Source organism: Nipponia nippon, unplaced genomic scaffold (genome assembly GCF_047370975.1).
Source record: "Nipponia nippon isolate SJK-2023a ecotype South Korea unplaced genomic scaffold, ASM4737097v1 scaffold_8, whole genome shotgun sequence".
In the NCBI taxonomy this organism is placed as follows: Eukaryota; Metazoa; Chordata; class Aves; order Pelecaniformes; family Threskiornithidae; genus Nipponia; species Nipponia nippon.
Window position 1 is genome coordinate 35495055 of NW_028262402.1, and position 14558 is coordinate 35509612.

The 14558-nt window shown below is 36.3% G+C and overlaps 1 protein-coding gene across 1 annotated transcript in view; it reads left to right on the forward strand.

Annotated features, from left to right (window-relative positions):
• Positions 1–14558, forward strand: part of LOC104020876 (guanine nucleotide-binding protein subunit alpha-14) — a 93334-nt gene that overhangs the window by 69680 nt on the left and 9096 nt on the right. The gene's annotated exons all lie outside the window — the stretch shown is intronic.

The window sequence follows — 14558 nt, forward strand, 5'->3', positions numbered from 1 at the left end:
TTTACCACTACCATGGCTCCCAGTTGAAAAGTATTATGATGTCATCTTCTCATTCTTAAAGCAAGATTGTGTTACCAGTAAGTAATAAATGAGGAGCCGTGAAACCCGGCTATTTGTCCAGCAGAATTCTCTTAACATTTGTAAGGCATTTTCAGTTTTAACACCTTTTTATATCTAAGGCACTAGAGGCAAACAGGATGAGAAAATGGTCTGGACTGTGGACATCAAATCTTTTAAGTACAGAGTATTCTTAGATTAAAAAATTAAATTATAGACACTGAAAATATTGATTGTCATGGTGAAAATACAGTATTCTTCTCCAGTTCTCATAAATGTAAAAAAAAATTATTGTCTTAAAATTCCATGGCACTTATTTTACTGATGTATGTAACAAGTTATTTAGAAAGAAAACAAGGCTTATACTGTCCTATATTTGCAAATATAGTTTTTTAAGCAATAATTTGTAAATAATGACCTCTATCTGTATTACAAGCAATATTTAATTCATCTTAATCTGTAAAACTAAAGGGGTGAAATTTACTATGTGAACTGTAAGACTCTGAGACGACCTTAGAAATTATGAAAACTCGCCAGGTATGGTCTTTGTAAAGTGTTTCCTAAACAGTTTGCTGGGAAGATTTGCAACATCAGAACACAAACCTTCTGTTCCTCCCACAGAGCTAAGTCGTAATAAAATTAGAACCCATACCTAGCATTTTCAAGACCTGTGATAAGGCTGATTTGGGTAAGGAATACACACTCATTCACTCTCCATCTTCTGTCCCAATGTATATAGAGCATTTGGAATAAATTACCAACAGCAGTACATCAGAAGGTGTGATCTAAAAATCTCAGTTCTTTAATTCTTCCATTCATTTTTTATCTCTTAAAGTAACAGCCATCTTCAGGATAGAGGAAAATGGGTTTTCCAACATCCCTTGTCAAAGTAAATCATTAACAAACTGTGCAGGCATTTAAGATGCATCTTCTGTCTTGTCGTATTGTTCTTAACAGGACAGATTTTTCAAGCAATACATCAACTTTGATGCTCAATTGACAGTTTCGTAATATCTAGTATTATCCTCAAGAGATACAAAACCATCAAGGCATTAGTGAAGAAAGCGGGTTTCTGTTTGCTAATGTCTGTACACTTGGATTATTTTTTATTAAAAAAAAAAAAATTGTGATAGGAATTTAAATGTGAGAGCAAGACTCCATTATCCAGTGCCACTGCTGCTAAAGACAGCTGAGAGAGGAATGAATTGTGCAGATGGGAGTTGTGCCATAGCCTAAAGTCTCTTCAGTCAGAGGGTCTCACTACTTAACAAGGCAATGACAGTGAATCTCATTTCTTTGCTTTTGCCTTTCAAAAGTCAAACCCCAAATGCAGAGTGCTCTGCTTCCCCATATTTGAGCAGATGAGAGGAAAGAAAAGGCTGGGCTTTCATGTCTATGGAGTTTAAAAAGCTCAGTGGAAAGTAATGAACAGGAAATGGCTTTCATGAAAATGTGTAATTAATTTCTCAAATAAAGTTTGTTGAGTCTATTCATTACTTACTTAAACTGACAATTTAGTAAATTAAACAGAAGCTGAGAATGCAATACCTTCAGAGCTTGAGGAGAGAAATTGTATTAGCAGAAGTCTTAACAGAAGATTCTCCATATCCCTGTTTAAAAATACAGGGGTATTCTTGAATATAGAAAAATAACGGTAACATTTGCATTTGGCAGTCATTTTCACTTGCTTTTCTGCTGGGTACTGGAATGAATAGTGAATCTGGTGCCCTACATGAGTTGAAGGGGTTAAGGAGGAAGCATTTCAGACTGGTACAAGTCTGAAGCCATGCTCACATGGGCTGTGCTGTGAGGTGTCTGAAGCGTCTTTAGAATGTAATCTCTCCAGGCAGGGACATGTTATGTTTGGCAGCATTCACCTGCCGTACAACATGATGTACCCTTACAATGCTACATAAGATAATATCCAAAGAATTCACTTAGCAAGGAAATTAGACAGCCAGGCAGCTTGGCTCAGTGTGAAAGCAGGCACTTGCAAGGACATTGTCCTTAAAAACAGTCCTCAGTAACGGGTGAACATCAAAAGACGTGGAGTTCATTTTAGTTCAGATAGCAACAGCGTCTAAATTAATTATGTCTGCAAATATGGACTGGAAATCTGGTAAAGCAAATTGTTAGATATTGTTAGATAGCTGGTACTTCCTGTGTTTACATTTTTTTAGAAATTGAAGTCTTGCATTACTTCGCAATGATGGTCAATTTATTGTTTCAAAAAAAGAAGATGGGAGAAGTTTGGAAGGACCAGCCTAGTATGCAGTGCAGTATAACTAAAATGTTAATCCTAAAGCCTGAAATATTAAAGATAATCTCATAAACTAAGATACATTTTGTGGAATCATCTAACATATTTAGACTATTGCCAGTTGAGGCCTAAATGTCCTTAAAGATGCACTTTTACTTAAATAATTCTTTCATATTGCCCTGTATACTGAATTAACAAGAGTATTTAATATGTGAAGTTTTCACCGAGAAGTGGTATCTTCATTTTAAAGCATTTCATGTGATGCCCTTACTCAGAACTGAGGTAAAAAAACAGACAAACGCCAAATCCATCAAGACCCTTTGTCTCTGAATACATTGAAAGCCAGACTCTGAGACAGGGAAAGTGAAAACTCAGAGCCGTCTTTTATTATTTAGAATGGTTATATCAGTCTTGTTCTCAGTAATTTTCTCACTGTTATGCAAATAATCATACTCAGCTCTATTTGATGAAGCTGTTATACACCTTAATGAAGCACACCCAAAAATAACTGTCCACAGTTCAAAACCATTTCTGCAAATAGTTTGCATCCTGTAAGTACATTCATAAGGCTGCAAGTGAGTGAATTCTTGAGGTGTGGTATGACCTGTCAAATACTTTTAGAAATTAAAAAAAAAAAAAAAATAGTAGAGAGTGATGCATGAATGTTGTATGTCATTATTAAGTACTAAGTAATTAAGAAGATGCAGCATTGTGTCCTGAAAAGCATCAGTGGAACTATACTATATTTGCCTCTTTTGTTCCTGTAGCATGTTGCAGAAACTTGAAGTGGCCAGAAATCTCATTTTCTCCAGATGTTCTTAATATGGAGTCTCCAAGGACATGATGTATTTCTTATTATTTTCAAGTTTGATGATCATATGTGTCTTAAGAATGAGACAATATGTGATTTTGTCCAAGGTACCTGCTGACAGCATGTGATGTCACCTGTTTTCTTTATTCAGGTCAGGATTTGTTGCATCAGAAGTAATGAAGTCAGAAGTAAAGTTCACCAGGGATGGGAAACTGTGTACAGAGACCAATCTCATACCAGGAAAGCAATTTGTTTTCAAGAAGGGCTTAATTTATTAGCAGTCTTGGTACTTCAGATGCACAGAGACCAAGCTGCTGCTTTCTCTAGAGCTGTTTGAGAAGAGATAAGTAATAATTTTTGTTTTTCATGTATATATCTTTTTATGAGTCCTGGGAAAGAAAGGCATTTTTTCATTTGAGGTGTTCCTGGTTCTGTCATAAAGTCTATATCATCTGGATCATGTCTCCAGCTGCCTGTGAGGCAGAACCTCTATTCACTAATATAAGAAGTTGGAGCTAGAATGCAGGAACACCAAATTGCTCAATTTTTGCAATTTTGGCATACTGTAAATATCCAGAAATGTTGTTCATACTTATTCACTGCGTAATTTTGTTTGCATGATGCATTCTCATTCTCTATAATACAAAACCAGAAAGTTTCCAGGAGGTTGAGATATTTTCTGGTAGAACTGCAGAAATAATGAGAGGAAATTAATCTTGCAGGATCAGTGTTTACTTCCTCAGAACTTTGTTATCTTAATAGGTGGAAAGGTGCTTGGTTTTGGGATGGGGCAAATCTACTGAACTTCCACCAAACTGTACAGTTTAGACATCCACATTCTTGTCTTTTTTTTACTTTTTTTTTTCTTTTGTGTGTGTTTGTGTGCGTATGCATGTCTTCAGTTGATTGGAGAACCTCTTCATGACCCCAGTAGCTCTTACCTATATGATAGTCACATCTTTAGAAACCTATTTATGTCACTTTTGTCCTACACTTGCCAGTTTCCACTGTAAAAATTCCAGTGTTTTAAATCTGTGCACCTCAGAAGTAAGAAACTTTATGCAAGTTCTGTCTGAAAACCTGTTTTCTTGGAATAATAGTTGAATTTGTTGCTTTGCCAGAAGATCATTCTGTTTCGTCTTAATGCTTGTGTTTTGATTTGTGTTCTTTCCTGACTCTGAATTCACTAATTGAGACTCTTCTCAGCCTAGGAAATCTCAAAGTAGTCTGTATCAACAGGAGTCACACCTCTCCTACCCCTTGAAAGGTTTGCTCTATGTGCAGGGCTGTGCAGAATAGAGATGCAGGCTGTTGGATCTGTGAACCTCATTACTTCCCAGGAAGGAAACCAAAGCATGGATGAATTTCCTATTCTTAGCCAGCTGCATTTTTGTGTTTTGTTTTGATTTGAGATGAACTTTATCTAGTCACAACTTTTTTAACCTGAATTTGCTTCCTTCCTTTCAGGAATCTACACGTATTGTACCTCCAGAAAACTTTATTCATGCTTTTCCTGAGTCACTATAAATCTGAAGAACTCCATTACAGTCACTGGTGGAATATGTGTACAAACCAACCTAATAGCAAAATCCCCCAGTAACTTTCTCTCTAGTTTGAACACTTATAAAGTGAATATCATTATCGGGAAACATGTTTTTTCCTTTGTGGAACTTTTTTTTAATGTATTGTGACTAATTCATAAGGCTTTTCTATTGCTTTATAAGGCTGGAATCAATTTAATAAGTATTAAGTCTGGTTTCTTAAGCAAGAAGTATTCTGTGATCACACTATGTGCAGGGCTGCCTTTCTTCGCCCCTTGTAACTTTTAAACCCATTGACATGTGTCAGCCAAAGTTACAGAGGAGAGAGATCTTAAGGGTACTTAAGTTCTGGCAGGTTTTGTGGTAAAGGTGGCTGGATAAAGGAGAAAATTGTTGTAAGTATATTGGTGTAGGAAAAGGAGGTGGCAAGAAAGTATTGGACAGAAGAGGATATATGAGGCGTATGTGCTTGTGCCTGACCACTGAAGAAGTACGAACGCTGCATCACTGTGGAACCCAGAGGCATACTTTGTTAGCTTTTGTGTGCTTAGAGCTATTCCTCTGATTTAACCTTTAAAGAAATGATAGCTATTAATTCACATCTTCACACTAAACTTGGTTGCCTTTTCTCATAATATACTGTGAGTAAATCAGAAGCTATGTACAGGATTAGCTGGATTAAATTCTGTAGCCCAAATTAGTCTATGTTCCAAGGTTAGATAATCAAAATTATTTATTCAGGAAAGGAGACAATACCTGCTATGGATATATGTTTGTGTATTATTTGAAGGGAATGAAAATTCAGTTTAATTCATTTTTTTAAACACTGCTGGGAAATACAGATAGAGAAGTAATCTCATTAATTTATCATGCCAGTTGACTTAACAGTGGTATGTTACTGCATTACTTACTATATATGGTTGTTCTAGGATGTTCTTTTTTATTAGTATTTGAAACAGCACTGATTGAAAGCTGTGTAACTGCTGGAATTTAGTAGGTCCTGCGTAAGTAAAAGAAAAGTAAGAATGAGGAATGTGAGAATGTGTTCACGTTTTAAAATGTCTTTCTTTTTCCAGTTTTCTGAAAGCCATACTTACACCTGCACATCGCGAACGAAAATAAGATAAAGTTATTTCTAAGTAACTCTGGTAAAAACAGGATACAGGCATATGAAATGGATTCTTTTTATCATCATCTAGTATATGCAATTGAATTAAACTGTAGATTTTGGTATCACAGACAAGTAGACAGATTTTTCCTGAATAGAACCTGTTCCTCAAATAGCTGACATCTTCTTGACATAATCTCTGCTCAAAATCACAGAAAAGGGTGTAATTGGAAAACAGAATAGACTATCTGGAGTAGTCAGAGATGTTTGTGAGGGTAAAGACAATGGAGAAAACATCACAAATATTCGTGTGCAATATTAATAGATAATTTTAGTGCATTACCCACATGTCAAAATACAATGACATTGTATGGTATTGTGTGTGACCCAAATATCTTTGCAGTGTGCCAGGCAATGATGTCTGTCTACTATAGAGTGGAAGAATGAACGAAGAAATAAAGGATGTAACTTGATTTTATCTGGGGATGTTATACTAATAGTTTTTGTTTCTCCCCTCCCCCTGTATACTAGAAATGTTGGAAAATGAGGTTTGGAAGCCACAAATTACACATATGTGTACTGCTGTTATTTATATTTGTACCTGTGAATTTATATGCATACTTCTGTATTTATATGTGTACATGCATACTTTTAGTCCACGTGTATGTAATGCTGCAGAAACAACTCTCTTGTGTTTGAAGAAGTTGACCAGCATTTACATATACATGGATGCACTCTCACACAGAATTTAACAAAAGGCAAATATATAAAGATTAACTGCAAACTGTTTCCTTTTGTGAAGAAGAAAAACATCTTGTGATTTTCTTATGTTTTTTTGAGGGTAATCCATTAAATTTTATATAAGACCTGACTGTGAGGTCTTGTTTTCAATCAGATCATTGCCAAAAATTTTGTGTTGCCAATTATGATCTGGGTGGTGGTTTAGCCTGGTATTTTTACAGTTGTACTGCTTAATCTTGCTTTGCTTACTGCTAGCTGGTGTACTGTTTACTGTTCCTGCTGTTATCATAGATGGGGGGGCTAATAATGATTGAAAAGTTAGAGGAAAAAATTTACTACAGCCTATGGGTGGCAGACAGAATAGGCTTAGTAAGAAAGATACAATCAAAGCTTATGGTAAGTGGTTGGTGCACAGCCAGGATGGTATCAATTAATTATTTTGATTTGCAAAAATTCAATCTTCAACTTAATCTGCTGTTCCTATCCAGTTATCCAAACTACGACCAGGTACCTTTTCATAGCCATAGAACAGTGCACTATTAAAGCTGAATAATGAGAGACTGCAAAATAAGCAATATTTATTTATCTTTAGAATATAATGTCCTAACTCTAAAGGCTTGAGTCATTTAGTTCCCCTGCTCTTTTCACCTTCCTTAATTTTCCTCTTCCAACATGTTCTTTCACTTAGAAATTGAAACCAACCCTCATATACTTAACTTTTGTCTCCTCCTCTGATGGTAATTACGAGATACTAGCAATAGCATCACTGTATACATTTTATGTACAGCTCAGCGAGTTGTTAGCTTCTTCTTCCCTAGTTTTAACGGTGGTTTGTTCATGTTCAGTTCCTCCTGTACCTAAACTTTGTAAACAAAGCAATCACAGGTAATTGTGTAGCTAATTTTAGAAGTCTCTTAGTGTGTACTTTACCTCAATAATAGAGGTTGAGATATGAAAAATACCATACCTCAACGAGGGGAGCTATATGCGGTGCTTGTAATTCAGCAACACTTGGTAGCCTTGCTGGTACCAAGAGGAGATTGACTTAGGCTTTTGGGTTTGCATTTGGGCTTGCATTTGGTTCCAATTCAAAGAACATTCAACAACAGCAACAACAAGCCAACAGAATTGAAATTTACATAATTTCTCAGTAAAACTTAAAATGTTATTTGTTAATCAGTAACTTCTACTAAAATTATATGTGGCCTGGGAATAGCAGCTTCCTATCCCCCTTGTAGTGAATTATAAAATCTTAGGGGTTTTTGTGGGTTTTTTCCCCCTGTTTTATGCATTCTCTTTTTATTTCTTTAGAAACAAACACACCCTGTTCCTTATGTCAAATCTAACTGATGGGACTCTTTCAAAAAATGAGATGAAAATGAATGCAAACATGGGTTTAGTAAAACACAATGACTTCCAAAATATATTACATTATACTCCCCAGAAGTTCAATTTATGGGCCTAACAATTTTATAAAGAAGAGGCAAGTATTGAATTGTATATTTCTACATATTCTGTAGTAAGGTATAATCTATATTTCAGTGGCACTGTAAAAGTAAAAGTGTTTAGAGATGTAAAACATGTTCAGTGATACTCACAACCTTCCTATTCACATAGGATGAAAACTTAAACTTCAGCTGTAGCTAAGTATCTCTTGATAAATAATGTCTTTCTGAAGCAGTATACACCCTTAACTGGCTGTTCTTGCGGCCTGCCAGTGCTGCATAACCACTTTGTGTCCCTTCCTGTGATCCTTTATTTGCTGTGAAGAACCTGCTGTAGCTTCCAAGTATGACTTTTATTGGAGCATTTTGTAGTTTGTTTTGCCCAGCCAAATGAGGAAGGATCTGGGTAATGAAAGTGAGGTGCAAAGACCATAAAATATAAATGCTTAGAAAAATACAATCTTCATTAGTTCTCACAGCACTTTTAAAATTAATAATTCCTGTCTTTCCTTACCACTGGGCGTTTAGGAAACACTTTCACTAGTTATTGCTCCAAAACAGACCACTCTTCTCAGAAAGCTTTTTAAAGGAGTAATAACCTAGGTTATGGTTGAAGAAATAAATATGTATATAAATTCAGGCCTTATAAAAACAAAGAGCTTCATAAGGTAACACATAGAGCTGTTTCTGGGTTCTATTTATCATTTAGTTTCCTAAGAAATATGAAAGAGCTGCAAGGTATCAAATCAAATATAATTTTTTTCCAAGTATGGATATTCACACCCTCCAAAAAGAAGCTGTACTGAAATAATCAGTTCTATACATCACATGTAACAGTTGAAGATAAAATTTATTCATATATCTAAAAAAATGACAGTTGTTGCTTGTGGTGTTATCCATTTCTTGTCTGGCAAAGATTTGTCCTTAATATAAGTTGCATTTAATATTATACTCATTCAGCTGGCATTTGTGCATGTTTCTTGGCACTTTCACGAAAGATGAGAAAGTTGCTTTTACCCAGTGGTATTACTGTGTGAAGTCAAAAAGGCATATTCAAGACCCCTCCTGATTATTTTGTTTCTTTTTGATGAGAACAGATTAGCAATTGAACCTTGAAGTGTTGCTTGTTATATACCATCAGTTGCCCTTTAAATGTAGGATTAAGTTTGATTTCCAGTGGGGAATAATGTAATAGATTTTTAAGAGACTAATAGATTTTTAGTATTCTAAGCAGCTTAGGCACAGGTTTTGAATGTATTTGCCAAACAATTTTGCCACCGTCTTTGTTATACATGATCAGTTTTCTTTCCAGGATCAAAAGGTTTGTTTTTTGGTTTTGTTTCGTGGTGTGGTTTTTGGGTTTTTTTAATGAAACAAGTATATTCTCCTACTTCTGTTGTATTCAAAATTACTTACCCTTATTTTATCATCTGTATTCTTTTCTCTGCATGCACCATGTCATTGAGAAGCAGAGGCCTACCTAAAAAAAATCAGCCTGAAGTAAGGGAACTTCAGAATAGGGATTTTGAATATAAAAATGTTACAGCACTTTTAATGTAACTTTTGCTGTTCCTCCTTATACTGTGTTTAGAGAGAGCATAATGTGCTATACATACGTCAATTAAGAGTGAATTCTGGAACTCATTTGTTGCTTGTATTTCATTGAAAAAAAATTTTATGCCAATAACTGACATTGTTAACATGTGCTTGTGCTGTTTTGCATTTCCCCTCTTTGTTCCTTGGTTTGGTCTGTAATGATTGTAGATTTGTTTTGTTTTGTTTTCTTCTCATGTTAGTGAGCCGTTTCTGTTCTTTCTGTAAAGCACCTACTGCTTATGTATTACAATGCTGCATATTTCCACAATGTCTCTTGGGCTAACTTCTTAGTGGTAAGTGAGAATTCTATAAAATGCCACTCTGGCTTTGAGGGAAATGAAAACTAAATTCCTGGTGTTCTTCTGAATTGCAGAGGAAGGTTTTAAAATATGACCCTGTCCACTTGAAACACTGAGGCCCACTTCTTGCCAAAATCCCAGTATAAAGTTTCATGTTATTTAAACTGCTTTCATGGTGTGCTGTTGGCAGTGGCAAAAGATATTTGTTAAAATGTAAACTTATATTATTACTAACTGTTGACAAGATTTAATAACCCTTTTCTAGAATTCCTAGTGGTGGGATTCTACAGCAAAATAATAAAAGCCCTGTGAGCCTTGTGGGGCATCTTACATCATTCACTTCCCCTTTATAGTGTTTAACCAGAGGAAACAAAGGACATTTAAGCATTTTATCAAATGTCAAACTAGCTTAAACAGCTATAGCAGGTTAGAAAATTTATTTAGCTTTCACAGTTTGTGACAAATTCAAAGGCCACTTATTTGCAGTAATCAGCAAAGATCCTTCAGTGGGTTAGATACAACAATATAATAAAAAGTCCTGATTATCAGAACTGGTTCTTATTATGTACTGGAAGAGCTGTGTATAGAGTTTGGGGGCTTAGTTAATTTTGCCATGGCTTGCAAATTTTCAGTTCATTGGCAATTAATATTTGTGTTGACCATGAATACAATACAGAATATCTGCAACTAAGCTATAGCTAATATCAGTGTTAGACAATCAGTATTACTTAAAACTAGATGTAAAGCAAACAAGCCATTTCCAATTATAATCCTGTTTTACATTAATATGTTCTATCACGTCAACGCAATTTTGTAGAAAAATAATTTACTTCAATCATTATAGTAGTCAGAGGCTGAAATAGCTGGCATTGCTCTGGTTGTTACTTATGAGGAATGTTTGCTGTTAGCAATAAATTGCCACACACACTCACACACACATGCACACGCACTCACACAAAACCCTGTGACACTTGACTTTTAGTTAAAATGCTGATATTTCCCAGTATAAAAAATACAGGACTCTCCTACTGCCCAGTTTGAATGACTTTCTGCTGCTTCTAAGGACATTTTAGAGTGTGTTTCAAGTTTAATCCCCTTTTCCGTCAGATCTTGGCTGGATTATTGTACACTGTCTCCTAAGATTATTCATTACTCATTTATCCTGAAGACTGCATTTTAAGGAAACTGAAATATTCTGTATCTTGCTTTCATGTCATATTATCCACCCATAATTCATACCAAAGACATTTTTTATTAGTAATGTGCCTATTTACTGAGGATGGGGAAGACATACCCATGAAATGATACTAAAATCACTTGGTGCTTTAAGTAATTTTTCACTTCATCGTAGGATTTTTTTTTTTTTAAATACGAGCATGAGACTAGCTGTCAGTGTTGAACTCTATTTGTTGTATATTATGAAATGAAAGATTAATCTGAATTATTTTCCCAAAAAGGATTTTTCCTGATGTCACATGGCACTTGTCCAGATAAGGGGACTGAAGTTTGCAGATGTAGACACTTACGAAATATTTCTTTTCACAACAACCTGATACCAAAGCAAGTTTTGCAGCTACAATTACATGAAGCCCTCTTAGAGGGACCTGCAAAGTTTTATCATGGAATAAAGCCCGAGTCAACCCCAGTCAAAATGCTGTGATGGGTATTTGCATGTCAGTGCCCTTTCTCTTCTCTAGAAAAGGATATCTGTTCTGTGACTTTAGGGAATTGAAGGAAGAGTTACTCATAATCCAAATTATTCTGCACGTCTTTCACAAGATAAGATTGAAAATATGGAGAAAAGTTACTACCAGGACACAGGTTCTCTAACCTCTTGCCTCATATACGGTGCCTAAGTAAAGCATAAATCACAGGTGAAGTAAATCACATTGCTCTAGATCAGCATGAACATTTGATATAATAGTTACAGAACAGAAAAATTTATTCAGTAGACAATATTACCTGTCTTGCTAACTTAGTTATTCTGTGTAAAATTAAGGTAAAAAACCAATATATATTACATTATATCTGTAAAGAATCTACAAGAAATACTAACGAACGGGAATGTTTATACCATGATGCATTTTAAACTATTTTATATTGATTAACAATTGACCGTGTAGCAGTAATTATAACAGTTATGGTTAAAGCTTTTAGCTAATATTTTAAAAAAACAGCTTTAATAAAAATCAGAAGAGTTGTGATTTGGTTTTCTGTAACAGAATACCTGTAAAATCAAAGATAATTCCAATCATGGAGAATTTGCCCAGGTATTATGACTGCCTTGTAAGTCCTTAATATGAAAACTCAGAAAAGTAGTGTATTCAAAACATTTTGGAGACTTACAATATTTAAAATTAATTTGAACTGAGCAAGGAGAAATTGCTTTTGAGGCATTAGGCCCTATGTTACATAGTATTTCAGTTGCCCATAAGAACTTAAAGACCCCATAACCACAAAAGTCTTGTTTTCTGATTGATCTTTTTCTCATTTTGAATGACTAGATTAACAGGTCTACCAGTATTCAAATTTTCCAGTTCAGACCCAAGATTTTGGCACTGGTGAGGCCACACCTCAAATACTGTGTTCAGTTTTGGGCCCCTCACTACAAGAAGGACATCGAGGTGCTGGAGCGTGTCCAGAGGAGGGCAACAAAGCTGGTGAAGGGTCTAGAGCACAAGTCCTATGAGGAACAGCTGAGGGAACTGGGGTTGTTTAGCCTGGAGAAGAGGAGGCTGAGGGGAGACCTTATTGCTCTCTACAACTCCCTGAAAGGAGGTTGTAGTTCGGTGAGGGTCGGTCTCTTTTCCCAAGTAACAAGCAATAGGACAAGAGGAAACGGCCTCAAGTTGTGCCAGGGCAGGTTTAGATTGGATATTAGGAAAAATTTCTTCACTGAAAGGCACTGGAACAGGCTGCCCAGGGAAGTGGTTGAGTGATCATCCCTGGAGGTATTTAAAAGACAGACAGATGCGGTGCTTAGGGACATGGTTTAGTGGTGGACTTGGCATTGCTAGGTTAATGGCTGGACTTGGTGATCTTAAAGGTCTTTTCCAACCTAAACAGTTCTATGATTCTATGATTCACTACCTTGGATCTAAACCAGATCTGTATGCAGTGTTACTATTTGTGACTGTCCCAAGCTTAAATAAGAGGTTAGGAAGAAACCTTATTTCATTTTTAAAGAGGATATAAGTTAAAATCTAGATGATATCTAGCAAAGTACTGGAAAAAGTGTTGGCAGACTGAATGTACAGTAACCAATCTGTTATATTCCAAATACTAAATAAATAAATAAATTTCAATATTAAATGTATTTTAGAACAATACTTTTCCAGACCACTAAAGGTATTAGCAAACATCAGTATATAGCCAGCTGAACAGTTTCAGAAGAGAACACTTCCAATCATAGAATGGGTTGGAATGGACCTTTAAATATCATCCAGTCCAACCCCCCCACCACAGTCAGGGGCATCCTTCATTGGGTCAGGCTGCTCAAAGCCCCATCCAACCTGACCTTCAGTGTTTCCAGGAATGAGGCATCCACAGCTTCTCTGGACAACGTGTTTCAGTGTCTCACCACTCTCTCTCATTGGAAAAATTTTCTCCCTTATGTGCAAGCTAAATCTATTAAATCTATTTAAACTTTCAGTTTAAAATCATTGTGCCGTGTCCTTTCACTACAGGCCCTGGTGAAAAGTCTTTCTCCGCCTTTCTTAGAAGCCCCCTTTAAGTACTGAAAGGCCACAATAAGGTTTCCTCGGAGCCCGCTGTCCTCCAGGCTGAACAACTCGCAACTCTCTCAGATTTTCTTCATAGCAGAGGTGCTCTATCCCTCTGATCATTTTTGTGGCCTTCCTCTGGACCCACTCCAACAGGTCCATGTCTTTCTTGTACTGAGGACCCCAGAACTGGATGCAGTACTCCAGGTGGGGTCTCACCAGAGCAGAGTATAGGGACAGAATCGCCTCCCTCGACCTGCTGGCCACGCTTCTTTTGATGCAGCCCAGGATACGGTTGGCTTTCTGGGCTGCAAGCGCACATTGCCAGCTGATGTCTAATTTTTCATCCACCAGTGTCCCCAAGTCCTTCTCCACAGGGCAGCTCTCAATCCATTCATCTCCCAGTCTGTATTGATGTTGGGGATTGCCCCAGTCCAGGTGCAGGACCTTGGACTTGACCTTGTTGAACTTCATGAGGTTTGCACAGGCCCACTCCTCAAGCCTGTCAAGGTCCCTCTGGATGGTATCCCTTCCCTCAAGCATATCAACTGCATCACTCGCTGCAGAACGGTAGATTCTTTTGTATCCCTTAAAAGCAAAACTTACTTACATTTATCTTTGCAATACCTCTCACACTTAACGGCAGAGATCAAAGAAAAATTATTTCTTTCCATAGAGTAGTACCTTGGCTGTATCTCACTGAGATAGGCGTTAAATAGAAGATGGCTTGTAGGAATTTGATGCTCGCTTGATGACTGTTCATGCTAGGTTAGCCTCTGGTTTGTTCTGAAACAAACCAAACCAACAAACCAACCAAAAGTATCTGTACTAAAGAAAGTACCTAGAATTTTAGAAACATTACCACTGTTATAAATTGGTATTAAAATTTTGTAAGTTTAAAAATAGTAGGTTTACAGCTTCTTCTGACCAATGTCAAGGTCCCCTTTTAAAAAGAAAAGTCACACCTGGATGACAGTA